Consider the following 15920-nt stretch of genomic DNA (forward strand, 5'->3'; position numbering starts at 1 on the left):
TCTGGTGGATTGTTCTTGTTGTTCAGGATTTCTTCAATAATAGCTATGGTTTCTTTTACTGGGATGTTGGTGTAGAGGTTCTTGATATCAAATGATGCTAGAGTGGAATTATATGGAATGTGAATGTCTTTAATTTTATTTACAAGGTCCAAGCTGTTTTTTAAATATGCAGGATGCTGGTCTACTGGTATCAGTTTCCTTAGTTGTGAATCCATTTGTTTAGCTAATTTGTATGCTGGAGCTTTTTTGTAGTCTATGATAGGTCTTACTGGTGTGTTCTCTTTGTGGAGTTTGCAAAGTGCTTGGAGAGTAGGTGCAGAAGGGTGAATTTCTTTTAAATATCTTTTTTCATTTCCTTTGAGAATGTGTTTTGTTCTGTTTAAAGCTAGTTTAATTTCATTCTGATATCTTGTTGTTGGGTCTTTCTGGATTTGCTTTATATTATTTTCCAGGATAAATTCATCTATTTTTTTGTTCAGATCATCATTGTGGATTATAACCATGCTGTTTCCTTTGTCAGCTTTTGTGAATGTTAGATTGTGAGTTTTTGCCTTTTTTTATGGAGAGTAAAGTTTTTACCTCTGTTAATGTGGGGTAGTGATGACTTTGGTTGGACTTTTTTATGATTTTTAGTGCTTCATGTATCACTTGATCCTGCTCATCTGAGGTTATTTTTGGATGTTAGTTTCTACATCTATTGCTTCATTTAGTTTTGATTTTTGATTTTGTTTTTTCATGTTATATTTCAGCCCCTTATTCAATAATTTCATCTCATTGTCGAATGATATTTGTGTCAGGTTTACTGTTCTGGGATGGAACTTTTGTGTTGTGGTGAACAATTTCTCTTTTGGGGTTAGGTTTGCAATTTTTCTACCATGATTTTCCTGAATTTTCTTCAATTTGTGTTCTACCCATGAGTTTGTATGGTTAATAGTTTCTAATACAATGTGCTCTTTGTATTTATGGGCTATTTCCAGGTGTAACCTATACAGTTTGAGGTAAAGATCATCTTTCTGTTTGTGTTGCTGTTTTATTGATTCTTTCATAAATAGTATTTGAGACTTTGTTTTGGTTATTTGAGCAGCTTTGTCTTTTGATGTTATGTTGATTTTAGCATAAGATTGTGTAATATTCAGTTTAAGACATTTCTTATTGAATTTTATGTGTAAGGCCAAAGTCCTAACCTTCAAAGCAAGTTTCCTGAAGTTTTGGAAGTCTGCTGGTCCTGCAGTGTTGAAATTGAAGTTGCATTCCATGACGAAACACTATATAATAACTTTGTTGAAGTTCTGACACTGTGTTACTAGTAAATATTTGAGAAAACACTTACTTTTTTTGGAGTCTTGAGGAATGCATTTCACTCCTAAAGAGAAGCTTCATCAGCCTGACACCAGGGGTGTTCTAATGTTCTCATTGATTTCTCTTGTAAGAAAATTATTTTGAACAAAGATCTAACGATTCCCATGAGAACGAGTGAAGAGACATTATCTCATTCCCATTCAGAAAGTCCAGTTTCTGTCGCGTATTCAGTTTACACGGAAAAAGATATTAGAATACAGCCTGCCGAATCATATCCTATTCCCTTGATATTGTCCAGGGCCGCCCAAAGGGTGGGGCGACCGGGGCGGTCGCCCCGGGCGCAGCGGCTAGGGGGGCGCCGCAGTCGTATGATGATTAGCGCCTCAACATTTTCGGTTCAAGTACCTTTATTTCACCTTCACGTTAAAGGTCTTGAACCATTTTCTTATCAATCCATTTCTATGTATAACTCATTACTTATATGTGTGGTGTTAATTGTGGCATAAACAATAACAATTTTGGTGAATACAGTCACTCTACACATAGCATAGGTGTATATTTTTCCAGTCATTGAGTGAGCCTGTGCGCACCCACTGCCCCTGCAACCTGCAAGTCGTCATTGGTCGCTTCATTGTCCAATGCTGGGTGATAAAACTTCTTATTTTATACTCTTTTCTAACCGTGTATTCTGCAGGCTAAAACCTATTTATTTTTAAATTTCCATTGGTATTTCTAAATTGAAAATTTTTCAATTTAAAATAAATTCAAAATTTTTCAATTTAGGAATATCAACGGAAATTTAAAAATAAATAGGTTTTAGCCTGCAGAATACAAGGTGAGAAAAGAGTATGAAATAAGACAAGCTGGACCGGATGGTTTAAATATGGAACTGTTCAAGCATAGGGAACTCTTCTTCAAACTTCGCTTCCTCCATTTGATATGTGCTGGAGACAATAATTAAGGATCCCAGAAGTTTGGAAAGTGGCTACAGTCAAATCTCTTTTCAAGAAGGGAGATATAGTCCAGTCACTTTATTCATTGGTGCTTGCAATTTGTATTGTAGTTTTAATTTTTTACTTTCCTTGCCCTATTACCATAGGTAAGGAAAGTATTGCTTTCCGAAAAAAAAAATAAGGTACCCCAATTTCTAAATTTCTATACGTTTCAAGGTCCCCTGAGTCCGAAAAAGTGGTTTTTGGGTATTGGTCTGTATGTGTGTGTGTGTGTTGTGTGTGTGTGTGTGTGTGTGTGTGTTGTGTGTGTGTGTGTGTGTGTGTGTGTGTGTGTGTGTATGAGTGTATGTGCATCTGTGTACACGATATCTCTTCTCCCAGTTAAAGGAATGACTTGAAATTTGGAACATAAGGTCATTACACTATAAGGATCCGACATGAACAATTTCGATCAAATGCAATCCAAGATGGCGGCTAAAATGGCGAAAATGTTGTCAAAAACTGGGTTTTTCGCAATTTTCCTTGAAAACGGCTCCAACGATTTTGATCAAATTCATACCTGAAATAGTCATTAATAAGCTCTATCAACTGCAACAAGTCCTATATCTGTAAAAATTTCAGGAGCTCCGCCCCATCTATGCGAAGTTTGATTTTAGATTCTCAATTATCAGCCTTCATATACAATTTAAACAAAAAAAATCCAAGTGGAAAAGATTGAGCATGAAAATCTCTACAATTAATGTCCAGTAACATGTTCACCTAAAATTGAAAATAAGCCTGAAATTCAAGAAAATGTGATTGTTAAATTGTAAACTGTTGGCAACTGTTGGTTCTATTAAATCATTCACTACGAAGTAGCAGACCTCGTGTGTCTCCAGCGTTATTGTCCTATCACCAGCTGTCTCATGTATTTGAATAGTAGACTTGGGATACGCGAGAACACTAGCGTAAGGTGATCAATTTTCATAACGGCAAGGAAAGTTGTGTGAGTGCGCCTCACCAGATTTTAAAAATATAATATTACTTGGATACATGAGAAAAGTCCAGAACCAATTTCTTCTTGCAAAATTTTCTTGTGCTAGATACAGAGTGGCCCAAAAACCTCGTATTTTCAGTTCATTTTCCAGTTTTCAGCCATTTCTGCCAAATCCAGTAATCGGATGTAAAAATTTGCTCCAGCCTTTGTTTTAGATTATAAAATTCTGAATAAAATGAGATCATTTGCAACTATCTATATCCATCTCCAATAAGTACTGAGTTATGATTTTTCAAAAATGAGTAAAATTTAAAGACAAGATTAATTCTGATGAGTTTTAATTTTGTATCTACAATATCTTCCAATTTTTACCAATTAGTTAAATGTATAATTCAAAGTCCCTCTGGGCGTATTTTGTGCTCTAAAATCTAAGATCAGGATATTACAGGTTTATTTTTTCTTTGAATTTCACTCATTTTTTAAAAAATCATAACTCAGTACTTATTTATTTATTTATTAGAACAGTCACAAACACGATATTTGGAAAGAGAAACAGGCAATTGCCCAAAACTTCTTCAATTCCTTGATTTTGGCACATAAATAGTCCAAAGTGAGGTTAAGTTTAAAATTTCTGTTTTCACCAAAGATTAACACTCAGAGAATACGTATTCGAGATATGACTGATGAATTTTGAATTTCGAAGGGTTGATAAGAGCCAGAAATAACACTAAACAATCCGAAAGTTTCAATAATATTGAAATAAACTTGAAAATTTTGAGCAGAAAAATTAAAACTACTATCACTGCAACTATCAGCTGTTATATTCAACTATCAGCTATTATTGGAGATAGATAGTTGCAAATGATCTCATTTTATAATCTAAAACAATGGCTGGAGCAAATTTTTCCATCAGATCACTGGATTTGGCAGAAAAAGCTGAAAACTAGAAAATGAGCTGAAAAAATATATTTAAAAATAATAACTACAATATAAATTGCAAGTTGCAAGCACACTTTTTTATGTCTATATTGACTGGACTAAGAAGTTCCTGTGACAACTATAGAGAAATCAGCTTGCTAAACACTGCTTACAAAATCTATAGCATGATTATCAAGGAGAGGATGCAGCCCATAATGGAAGATCTCCTCCTGGAAGAGCAATGTAGCTTCACTTTTAAATACTACCTCACCACGCTATACTTGGGGGGGGGGGCGCAGATCAAAATCTCGCCCCGGGCGCCTATTAACCTCGGGGCGGCCCTGTTATTGTCTAATTTTCCAAAAGACAATGAATTTAGGATTTTCAATCCTCAGCATAAAACCTTGTGCGAAGATAGCGACTTTTGTTTCCAAGTAAGAACAATCGCGAAGCAAGATTATCAAATTGACGTTTTCAACACGTCAGGTAAAACTTTGATTTTTTCCAGTGGGCAATCACTCATCGGCACTCTCAGTGAGACAGCTTATACAGCGCAATTTTCGCCCATTGTTAATGAATCTGTTGTAACCAATACAGTGTTGAATTTGGCCTATTATTTTTTGTCCCATTTCATTGTTTTTGAATGTTTTGTCGTTGGTTCCTTTGTACGACTGTTCGTTGTCAGTCTTTGGCATCTTGAGTTGTCAGTCTACTTTTTTTGCGTTCGGTTTGTCTACTTCGCGCCGTTTTGTTGAGGTTATTCAGCTAGGATAGCATCTTTTTCAAATTGTTATTCAGACAATTATTAATATGTAATTTGTGCTCAATTGTCCTTTTTTATTTTTAGTGTGTGTTTGGTACTCTTATTTCATTTATAATCTACAAATTTCTGGGTTTTCGTCATCTCCCGCCCGAAATGCTAGCTTCTCATTGGTCCAGATCAGTCGGTTTGGGGAGTAGTAGAATATTTTTTGGGGCGTAGTGAACGCTCTGGCGACAGTCACGGCGTCTTTTCGATCGAATCATCCAGAATGTAAAACGCGTCTACTTCAACCAATTCTCTTTTTGCATATTTTTCTCTAATTATGTGAGAATCTACTTAAATTTTTATCACCAATGGGTGCTTAATTGTTCATAATGTAACTGTACATATTTTTCGGCATCAATTAATTTTTTTCCAAGTAGTTTGTCCAAAGTTATGTGAACTCGTGTCGTCTTGCTGCCAGCATTCAACCGGATAATGCTCCCAATATTCAACTTTAAATTCATCTACATCTTCATTCATCTCTAACTCCATCTTCAATGAACTCTTGAAAGTTTCTGATTCAGTGAGTGTACATTTCATTTCAATCTCGTGACTTGTTTGCCTCCTTGGACTCAAGCTCCTCATCGGACCTTCGACTGTCTCGTCAAGGTTAGTTTAGCTTCCCCAGTGAACTAAACTCATTCATCTTATGCCTCTGATCACCCGCCCTAGGGCCAGAGCATTCTCACCTTCGATTGTCTACATATAGAAATCAAGGTCATTAATTTGTGTTGCCTCCATGGAACCAAATTTGTAACAGTAGCTTCCCCTGTGAACTCTGTGCTTTGCTTGCGCCTCACTGAATCATTACATTTAAAGTTTCATTCGCCTCAGCGCAATATCGAACTACTTCAAGTCTCCGCCTCCCTGAGGTCATCATTTTCGCAGTCATCGCCCTGCCGTCGTCCTGTTTCCTCCTTCGAGGTCCTGTTCTTCGCAGCCGTCACCCTGCTTCATTCTGCTGCCTCCTCGAGGCCCTGATCATCGCAGCCACCGCCTGCTTCGCCTCCTCGAGGTCCTGTTCTTCGCAGCCACCGCCTGCTTTGCCTGCTTGAGGCCCTGGTCTTCGCAGCCACCGCCTGCTCTACCTTCCTTGAGGTCTTCATTGTTGCAGTTGTCATTCTGTCCCACAGAATCTCTGGAGAGTGCCTCCGCTAGCCTGTCGTTCTTAGCCCGCCACTAGACCATGGGGTCTTGTTCCTGAGTAGTTGTTCCTGCTCTTCAAATCTTTAAGCTAAGTACTTTGTCTCTTTTACATTTATTTTTGTCTTTGTCATTCTTTTATTGAGGTCATTCCATATTGTTTAAATTCGTGTTTAAATACATATTCTAAACACATTCTAAATCAACCTAAATCAATTTGCTTCCTTGTAGGTTAGGTTCCCTAAACTCCTAAACTAAACTTACATCTAAACATATTTTTTAATCTTGTCTTTCATTTGTTATTATTTTGTTACAATTGCCACACAAGGTGGATTCACATTTAATCTTGGCTAAGGCCTATTGGTACACTGAACCTTTCACATTCGTTAATGTAGATTTGAAACATTATCTCAGCGTTGAGACATTCTTGATAGGTCAGCTTGTTCTGTGACTTGCCGCTTATCTAAATTTGTATTAATGTTCGGTTAATCAATTAATAGGCCTAATTCTTGTTTTGAATATTTACTTACCCCTTTTGCTTCTGAGCGTCAATTTGCTCCTTGTAAATCTTGTATCTTGTGCGTTAATGCTCCTTAGCATCGTTCTTTTTAGATTAATAAATTTCCCTACATATTTTTTGTTTTTGAATCTACTCAATCTAACGTTAATTAATTACAAATTAATTGATTGACAGTTCATTATTTTTTGTTCGATTGCTCCAGCAATCTCTTGTATGAAATTACATCACCCTGTCGGAAGGACAGACGTCGAAAAACAACACAAACTACCAAATCAAAACTTTTTCTGTCAACTGAATTTACCGTTAATAAATGTAGCTACTTGGAATTTTACCTCGTTCTTTTTTACCATTTGTTTTCCTTGTAATTTAAGTACATGGTCCGCACTCAACCAGTCGGTCCATTCTTATTTCTAATATTAGCTGCAACATTGCCTGAATCGCACCTAACAAGTCGATCAGCTCTGTCTTGGAAAATTCCAACATTAAGCCGTCGGTCACACTTGTCAGTTGACCATCGATCTTCAAGAATCAGTAATACTGATCTTCAAATTATTATGTAAGTTTCTTTTGGTGATATCTATAAATGATTAACACAATTTTTCTCAGATTCAATTTCTTTATTATTCAAATACAATTTAATACAGTCCACTCTTTTAAGCTAACTTAGCTCAACCTCTCTCACCAAAAACTACATAATTTTGGTTACTCCGAACCGGATCTAAATCTGCGATCTATGGTTTTGTTTTGTGGGTGCCCCACTAGAAATCGTCTTTTTCTGAATGACCTCAGATAGGTTAGGTTAATATACCCACACTGTAAGCGTTGCTTAGCGTCCTTTGTTTTATCATTGCAAGCGGTACACACTGTTTAGTACCATAATAACAATAGTTTTTAATTTTCAGATTTTTTCGAGGGGATATGTACTGGAACATGAAACGGGTGTTGTATCATCCAGTTCCAGCTTCTTGCCGACACTGTAAGCCTGCGTTCGAGTCCCAGTTCTCTTGCGGCAATCAGAAAACCGCACACAGTCTCTGCGTCCTGCTGCTTGCGACGCACACTCAATCAAGTGCATTTCCACTGGACTCCGTTCCTGGCATCGGCAAAGCGCAAGTCACATATTTTTATTATTGTTTTTCTGTTAAGACCATAAAAAATGTCTCAAAGCGATTCAGTAGAGTATCAGGAGATAGCTCCTGTGGGTTCTGTTGACGGACAATCTGTCCCGTGGACCACTGTTCAAACTCTCAACAGACACTTAAATCTGTTGAAGAAACAATTTCCTATTTGCGACATCACTTCTGATGAAGCTTATCATGAAATGACAATTCTCAAATCTGAAATTCTCCATCTTAAATCTAAATTTGATGATGTAATTGACTCTCAAGAGGCAAACCAGCCTACCTTTGACTTTGAATTTTACCATGAAGTTAGAAGTAAATTCATGACTGTAATGTCTCAAATCAATTCTAAGATCTCTGCTTATGATCATCTATTATCAAAGCAGGATGCTGCAGCTCAAGCTGCCTCTATTCAAAATCAACCTAGTAGCACACATCGAGCATTCCATGCTCACCTACCCGATATTCCATTACCCACTTTTAATGGTAATTTCAGCCAATGGCTGCATTTCAAAACTTCTTTTACTAGCTTAGTAATTAAGAATGAGACTCTCGACAATAGTCTTAAATATCATTACTTGCGGCAAATGCTGACAGGGGAGGCACTCAACCAAATTGCAAATTCGCTGTCAGGAGATTTCGATCTCACTTGGAAGCTTCTTACTCAGCGGTACAACAACTCATTGTTGATTGCTGAAACTCATTTAGCAGCGATTCTCAACCCTCCCAAGTTGGACACAAAGTCTGCTCAATCATGGCGGTCATTCATTGATCACCAGAAAACTAATATATTTGCACTCGAATCATTGACTTTACCAATTTCAGTGAAAGATTTAATTTTTTGTTCCTGACTGTGTCGAAATTCGACAACTTCACTCTTCGTGACTGGGAGAGATTCAATTCTTCGAAAGAGAAGATATCTCTTGATTCTGTGTGGGAATTCCTAGAAATTCAACACAAAATTTCGCAAACAATTGCCTTCAATAACAGTAATAATGGTAATACCAACAATCAGCGGAGTACTTCCTCCAATCAAATTACGCAGAGCAAACCATCTTCTCAATCTAAACCGACTAATGGTCAGTCTGCTCCTGCTACATTCTTTAATAAACCCTTGATGTGTCTTTTTTGCGGACAAAACTCTCATAATGTGTTTAACTGCAACACTTTCAGCAACATTCCTGTCGCCGAGCGCGGAAAGGCAGTTCAACGGAAGCAGCTGTGTTACAATTGCTTAAGACCATTCTCCAAGGACAGACCGCATCAATGTATCGGTCAGTGCCATACGTGTCATAAAGCACACCATACGCTACTGCATGGCAGTCCATTACCATTTGGAAACAGCAATGTTAACCACGCACAGTCGAAGTCTGCAAATCGAGACTCACGCTCGCACTACGCTCATACGGATAATCACAGTAAGTCCACAAATTCTCATTTATCTTTATCATCATTCGATCAACCGTCAACCAGACCACATTCAGCTGACGAGTTCAACGCGCATCATGCTGCTGCTCCTTCCAGCGCGCGCAATGCGCCCACATCCAGCTCGACGCCTAGTCCGACTCCTCGGTCTCAGGCTATCAGCAATTCAGCAGTCAACTGTGTTGGTACTGACACCAACAAGACTCTAGTTAGCATCATGCCCACTGTTCAGTTACTAGTCATGGATAGTGTAGGCCATCTAGTTCCTTGTCGAGCGCTGTTAGACAGTGGCTCAGACACTTGCTTCATTTCCAAGAATTTAGCTGACCGTCTTCACTTGCATCAGGTGTCTACTGGTAACACAATTCATACTGTTTCAGGCAGTAAATCTGCGCTCATGAACATTGTGTCACTTAATGTCCATTCTCCTGACCACACTTGGCAGAAGAATCTCAATTGTATCATCACCGACAAAATTACTCCCAGCAAGCCGCCAGCCGGTCTTGAGCTGAGTTGTTTCAACATCCCTGACAACATGAAATTGGCTGACCCACTTTTCTATAAATTGAAAAGTGTGGATATTTTGTTGAATGTTCCTGTTTATGTGTCACTTATGTCTGTAGGTCAATATCGACTTAGTGATAACTGTATGTTGCAGAATACCAAACTCGGTTGGGTTGTTATGGGTTCAGTGCCCTGTAATGCTATCATTAGCGATCAAAATCAATCTTCAATTATTTCAAATTTTGTGTCATCTACTGAAATTTCCCGACAGTTAGAAAAATTTTGGAAGTTAGAAGACATTTCTCCCGAAATCAGTACACCTGCTGATCAGATTAAACTCGAACAGCATTACCTCAACACGGTTGAACGTAATGAACATGGCCGCTTCTCGGTATCTCTGCCTAAAAAAGAGTCATTCTCTAAATTAGGCCAGTCTCGCTTTCAAGCGCTTACTCGTTTCTTCTCTCTTGAAAAAAGACTTGCTTCAAATTCAGAATTGAAAGAGCAGTACACTGCCTTCATGAATGAATATCAAGAGCTTGGGCACATGTCGCTTGCTCCACCCTCAACTTCCAATGAAACATGTTATCACATTCCGCACCACCCTGTGTTTAAGCCGGATTCCACAACCACCAAACTGCATGTTGTATTTGACACCTCGGCTAAATCAACTTCAGGTTTGTCACTTAACGATGTCCTCCATGTAGGTCCTACTGTTCAACCTGAACTTTTTGAAATGGTGTTGCACTTTCGCACCCATCGAGTAGCTTTCATCGCCAATATCACTAAAATGTATCAACAAATACTTGTACACCCAGAAGATCGTACATTTCAAAGAATTTTTTGGCGATCTGATTTCAATGAACCTGTTCAGGAATACTTTTTAAACACAGTGTCTTATGGTACGTCCTCTGCGCCCTACTTGGCGACTCGTACTTTAAATCATTTAGCTGATGTTCAGTGTTCCCCTGGATCTGCTGTCGCTACAGCGATTAAATCGGACTTCTATGTTGATGATCTAATTAGTGGTTGTTCAACCGTCTCAGAGGCCATTGACCTTTCTCAACAATTACTGCACACACTTGCCAGCGGTGGATTTGAATTACGCAAGTGGCTATCCAATTCCATGGAAGTATTAGATGCTTTACCATCACATCTTGTTGAAACTGTTTCATCAAAACCCTTGTCAGACTCTGATGATAGTGTTGTGAAGGCATTGGGTCTAATATGGAATTCGACTTCAGATCAGCTTGTAATTTCATCCAGTGTCTCATCAGTTATTCAAAAAACCTCATTTACAAAAAGAGAACTTCTTGCTTGCATTTCCAGCAATTTTCCACATCTAGCAGATAATTCGAAACAAATTTGAGGTGATTTGTCCATTGCTGAAATTCAGGAAGCTGAAATCAAGGTACTTCAAACTGTACAACGTGAATCCTTCCCTGATGAATTCAAACAATTGAACCAGCATTTGGAGGTGTCTAATCACAGTTCACTCAAATGCCTTTCACCGTTTATCCACACTGATAAACTTCTAAGAGTTGGCGGTCGTCTCCAAAATGCCAATCTCCCATTTGATTACAAGCATCAAATTCTCTTGCCCGCTAAACACAAGTTTACGCGCGCACTCATCATTTCGTATCACAATCGTATGAAACATGCTGGCGTTCAATCAACTATGACAGCTATTCGACAGCGTTATTGGATACCTTCCACATGTCGTACGATCAAAAATGTAATCAAATCGTGTAAATTTTGTTTCCGGTTCACTGTTCATCGTTCTGAACAATTGATGGGTCAACTCCCTTTTGCGCGCATTCATGCCAATTTCCCATTTTACAAGTCAGGTGTAGATTATGCGGGTCCGTTATCCATTCGTGTTGGCGGCCCCAAATCTCGCTCTTTTTCAAAAGCTTATCTCGCGATTTTTGTTTGTCTTGTCACGCGTGCTGTCCATGTAGAAGTAGTTTCTGAATTATCTTCTAAGCACTTCATTGCCGCGCTCAGCCGCTTCTCGTCGCATCGAGGGATACCCTTCTCTATCCACTCTGACAATGCTACAACATTTGTTGGAGCCAATAACGAACTTCAAGAGCTTCATACATTCTTAATGTCTGCTGCACTTCAGCGTGAAATTCAAGATTTCTCAACAGTCTTCAATATTGAATGGAAATTCATCCCACCGCGCGCTCCGCACTTTGGCGGTATCTGGGAGAACGCCGTAAAGAATTTCAAACGCATTCTACGTGTCAATACATTCAATGTCATCATGAATTATGAAGAGCTCAACACCTTCGCAACTCAAATTGAGGCCATCCTTAATTCGAGACCCTTGATTCCGCTCACGGAAGATCCAGATGATTTGAGTTATCTCTTGCCAGCTCACTTTCTTATTGGTAGGCCCCTCACGGCTCTTCCTTTTCACGCACCTGCGACCACCCATGTCGATAATCGTTCACATTGGCGTCAACTACAGGAAGCAGTGGAAGAACTGTGGAAACGATGGTCACAAGAGTATCTGGTAACGCTCCAGAAAAAGAGTAAGTGGATTTCTAATTGTGAAAATCTCAAAGTTGGTGCTATTGTCATCTTAAAGGATCCTGGTGTGCCCCAATTCGCCTGGAAACTGGCTAGGATTATCGAGACCTTTCCCGGACAAGACAACAAAGTTAGAGTAGTCAAGGTGAAAACCTCAACTGGCGAATTCACTCGCTCTATTGCAAGCCTAGCACCTCTCCCTATGGACGAGGATGTTTCTGATTCAGAATAATCTGTTCTGATCTATGCTCTTTAGCACTCTTGTACATTTTCTTTTTGTATCCAGTTTGTATTTTTAATCAATTCGTTTTCATTGCTCAATTGTTGTTCTACTTAGTGCATTGTAGCTAGTTTGCTCAATTCAACATATTATTTTTGTCGTTTTCTCATGTTCTTATTGAGCCTCACTCCGTGCGCCTCAACGCGGGGAGCTTATGTTAAATTTCGCCTATTATTTTTTGTCCCATTTCATTGTTTTTGAATGTTTTGTTGTTGGTTCCTTTGTACGACTGTTCGTTGTCAGTCTTTGGCATCTTGAGTTGTCAGTCTACTTTTTTTGCATTCGGTTTGTCTACTTCGCGCCGTTTTGTTGAGGTTATTCAGCTAGGATAGCATCTTTTTCAAATTGTTATTCAGACAATTATTAATATGTAATTTGTGCTCAATTGTCCTTTTTTATTTTTAGTGTGTGTTTGGTACTCTTATTTCATTTATAATCTACAAATTTCTGGGTTTTCGTCATCTCCCGCCCGAAATGCTGCTAGCTTCTCATTGGTCCAGATCAGTCAGTTTGGGGAGTAGTAGAATATTTTTTGGGGCGTAGTGAACGCTCTGGCGACAGTCACGGCATCTTTTCGATCGAATCGTCCAGAATGTAAAACGCGTCTACTTCAACCAATTCTCTTTTTGCATATTTTTCTCTAATTATGTGAGAATCTACTTAAATTTTTATCACCAATGGGTGCTTAATTGTTCATAATGTAACTGTACATATTTTTCGGCATCAATTAATTTTTTTCCAAGTAGTTTGTCCAAAGTTATGTGAACTCGTGTCGTCTTGCTGCCAGCATTCAACCGGATAATGCTCCCAATATTCAACTTTAAATTCATCTACATCTTCATTCATCTCTAACTCCATCTTCAATGAACTCTTGAAAGTTTCTGATTCAGTGAGTGTACATTTCATTTCAATCTCGTGACTTGTTTGCCTCCTTGGACTCAAGCTCCTCATCGGACCTTCGACTGTCTCGTCAAGGTTAGTTTAGCTTCCCCAGTGAACTAAACTCATTCATCTTATGCCTCTGATCACCCGCCCTAGGGCCAGAGCATTCTCACCTTCGATTGTCTACATATAGAAATCAAGGTCATTAATTTGTGTTGCCTCCATGGAACCAAATTTGTAACAGTAGCTTCCCCTGTGAACTCTGTGCTTTGCTTGCGCCTCACTGAATCATTACATTTAAAGTTTCATTCGCCTCAGTGCAATATCGAACTACTTCAAGTCTCCGCCTCCCTGAGGTCATCATTTTCGCAGTCATCGCCCTGCCGTCGTCCTGTTTCCTCCTTCGAGGTCCTGTTCTTCGCAGCCGTCACCCTGCTTCGTTCTGCTGCCTCCTCGAGGCCCTGATCATCGCAGCCACCGCCTGCTTTGCCTCCTCGAGGTCCTGTTCTTCGCAGCCACCGCCTGCTTTGCCTGCTTGAGGCCCTGGTCTTCGCAGCCACCGCCTGCTCTACCTTCCTTGAGGTCTTCATTGTTGCAGTTGTCATTCTGTCCCGCAGAATCTCTGGAGAGTGCCTCCACTAGCCTGTCATTCTTAGCCCGCCACCAGACCATGGGGTCTTGTTCCTGAGTGGTTGTTCCTGCTCTTCAAATCTTTAAGCTAAGTACTTTGTCTCTTTTACATTTATTTTTGTCTTTGTCATTCTTTTATTGAGGTCATTCCATATTGTTTAAATTCGTGTTTAAATACATATTCTAAACACATTCTAAATCAACCTAAATCAATTTGCTTCCTTGTAGGTTAGGTTCCCTAAACTCCTAAACTATACTTACATCTAAACATATTTTTTAATCTTGTCTTTCATTTGTTATTATTTTGTTACAATTGCCACACAAGGTGGATTCACATTTAATCTTGGCTAAGGCCTATTGGTACACTGAACCTTTCACATTCGTTAATGTAGATTTGAAACATTATCTCAGCGTTGAGACATTCTTGATAGGTCAGCTTGTTCTGTGACTTGCCGCTTATCTAAATTTGTATTAATGTTCGGTTAATCAATTAATAGGCCTAATTCTTGTTTTGAATATTTACTTACCCCTTTTGCTTCTGAGCGTCAATTTGCTCCTTGTAAATCTTGTATCTTGTGCGTTAATGCTCCTTAGCATCGTTCTTTTTAGATTAATAAATTTCCCTACATATTTTTTGTTTTTGAATCTACTCAATCTAACGTTAATTAATTACAAATTAATTGATTGACAGTTCATTATTTTTTGTTCGATTGCTCCAGCAATCTCTTGTATGAAATTACATCACCCTGTCGGAAGGACAGACGTCGAAAAACAACACAAACTACCAAATCAAAACTTTTTCTGTCAACTGAATTTACCGTTAATAAATGTATAGCTACTTGGAATTTCACCTCGTTCTTTTTTACCATTTGTTTTCCTTGTAATTTAAGTACATGGTCCGCACTCAACCAGTCGGTCCATTCTTATTTCTAATATTAGCTGCAACATTGCCTGAATCGCACCTAACAAGTCGATCAGCTCTGTCTTGGAAAATTCCAACATTCCAAAATTCCAACATTGTGGCCGTCGGTCACACTTGTCAGTTGACCATCGATCTTCAAGAGTCAGTAATACTGATCTTCAAATTATTATGTAAGTTTCTTTTGGTGATATCTATGAATGATTAACACAATTTTTCTCAGATTCAATTTCTTTATTATTCAAATACAATTTAATACAGTCCACTCTTTTAAGCTAACTTTACAGCTCAACTTCTCTCACCAAAAACTACAACAGATTACAATGAATCTCAATCTATTCGGTTACCGACGGATGTAATCATAAAATCTCATGACTCTACTGAATTTTCAGTGAGAAACATCTGGAATGTACAAGAAAATGTGAGCTTCCATTTCACACCAAAATGAGATGTACCTATCTTAATAGAGAAAAAGTCAATTCCGCGATTCAGGAAGTCACGGAAACAGAAATGAAATTCATTGCCTACAATTTTCCACAAAGAATGGTTTCTTTAAAGATCAGAGCATGCATTGGATACATAAGTATTCAAAGCTCAAATATTAAAGATATTAAGAAAAGTATTACAGAGAATACTGTAACACAGGATCCTCTCGTTGAATCAGTATATATAACATTCAAGAACAAAACAAAGAAAAGAAAAATATAGATATTATAATTCATGATACTCAAAAAATTGAAGTAAATCCCAACTTGAAGGGAACACATTATAAAGATTTTGAAAAAATAATTACGAAATACACAGATGTATTTTCGAAACATAAGTATGATATTCCGGTGTCAACTCTTGAACCAGTAACAATCAACCTCACAGATGATACTCCTATCTTTTTGCCTCCATATAAACTAGCTACTAAAGAAAGAGAAGAAATGGATGAAATCCTTAAAGGACTTTTAAAAGCAAACGTAATCGAAGAAACCAAATCGAATTACGCCTCACCCGCATTT

The sequence above is a fragment of the Nilaparvata lugens genome, chromosome 6, assembly GCF_014356525.2.
Source record: "Nilaparvata lugens isolate BPH chromosome 6, ASM1435652v1, whole genome shotgun sequence".
In the NCBI taxonomy this organism is placed as follows: domain Eukaryota; kingdom Metazoa; phylum Arthropoda; class Insecta; order Hemiptera; family Delphacidae; genus Nilaparvata; species Nilaparvata lugens.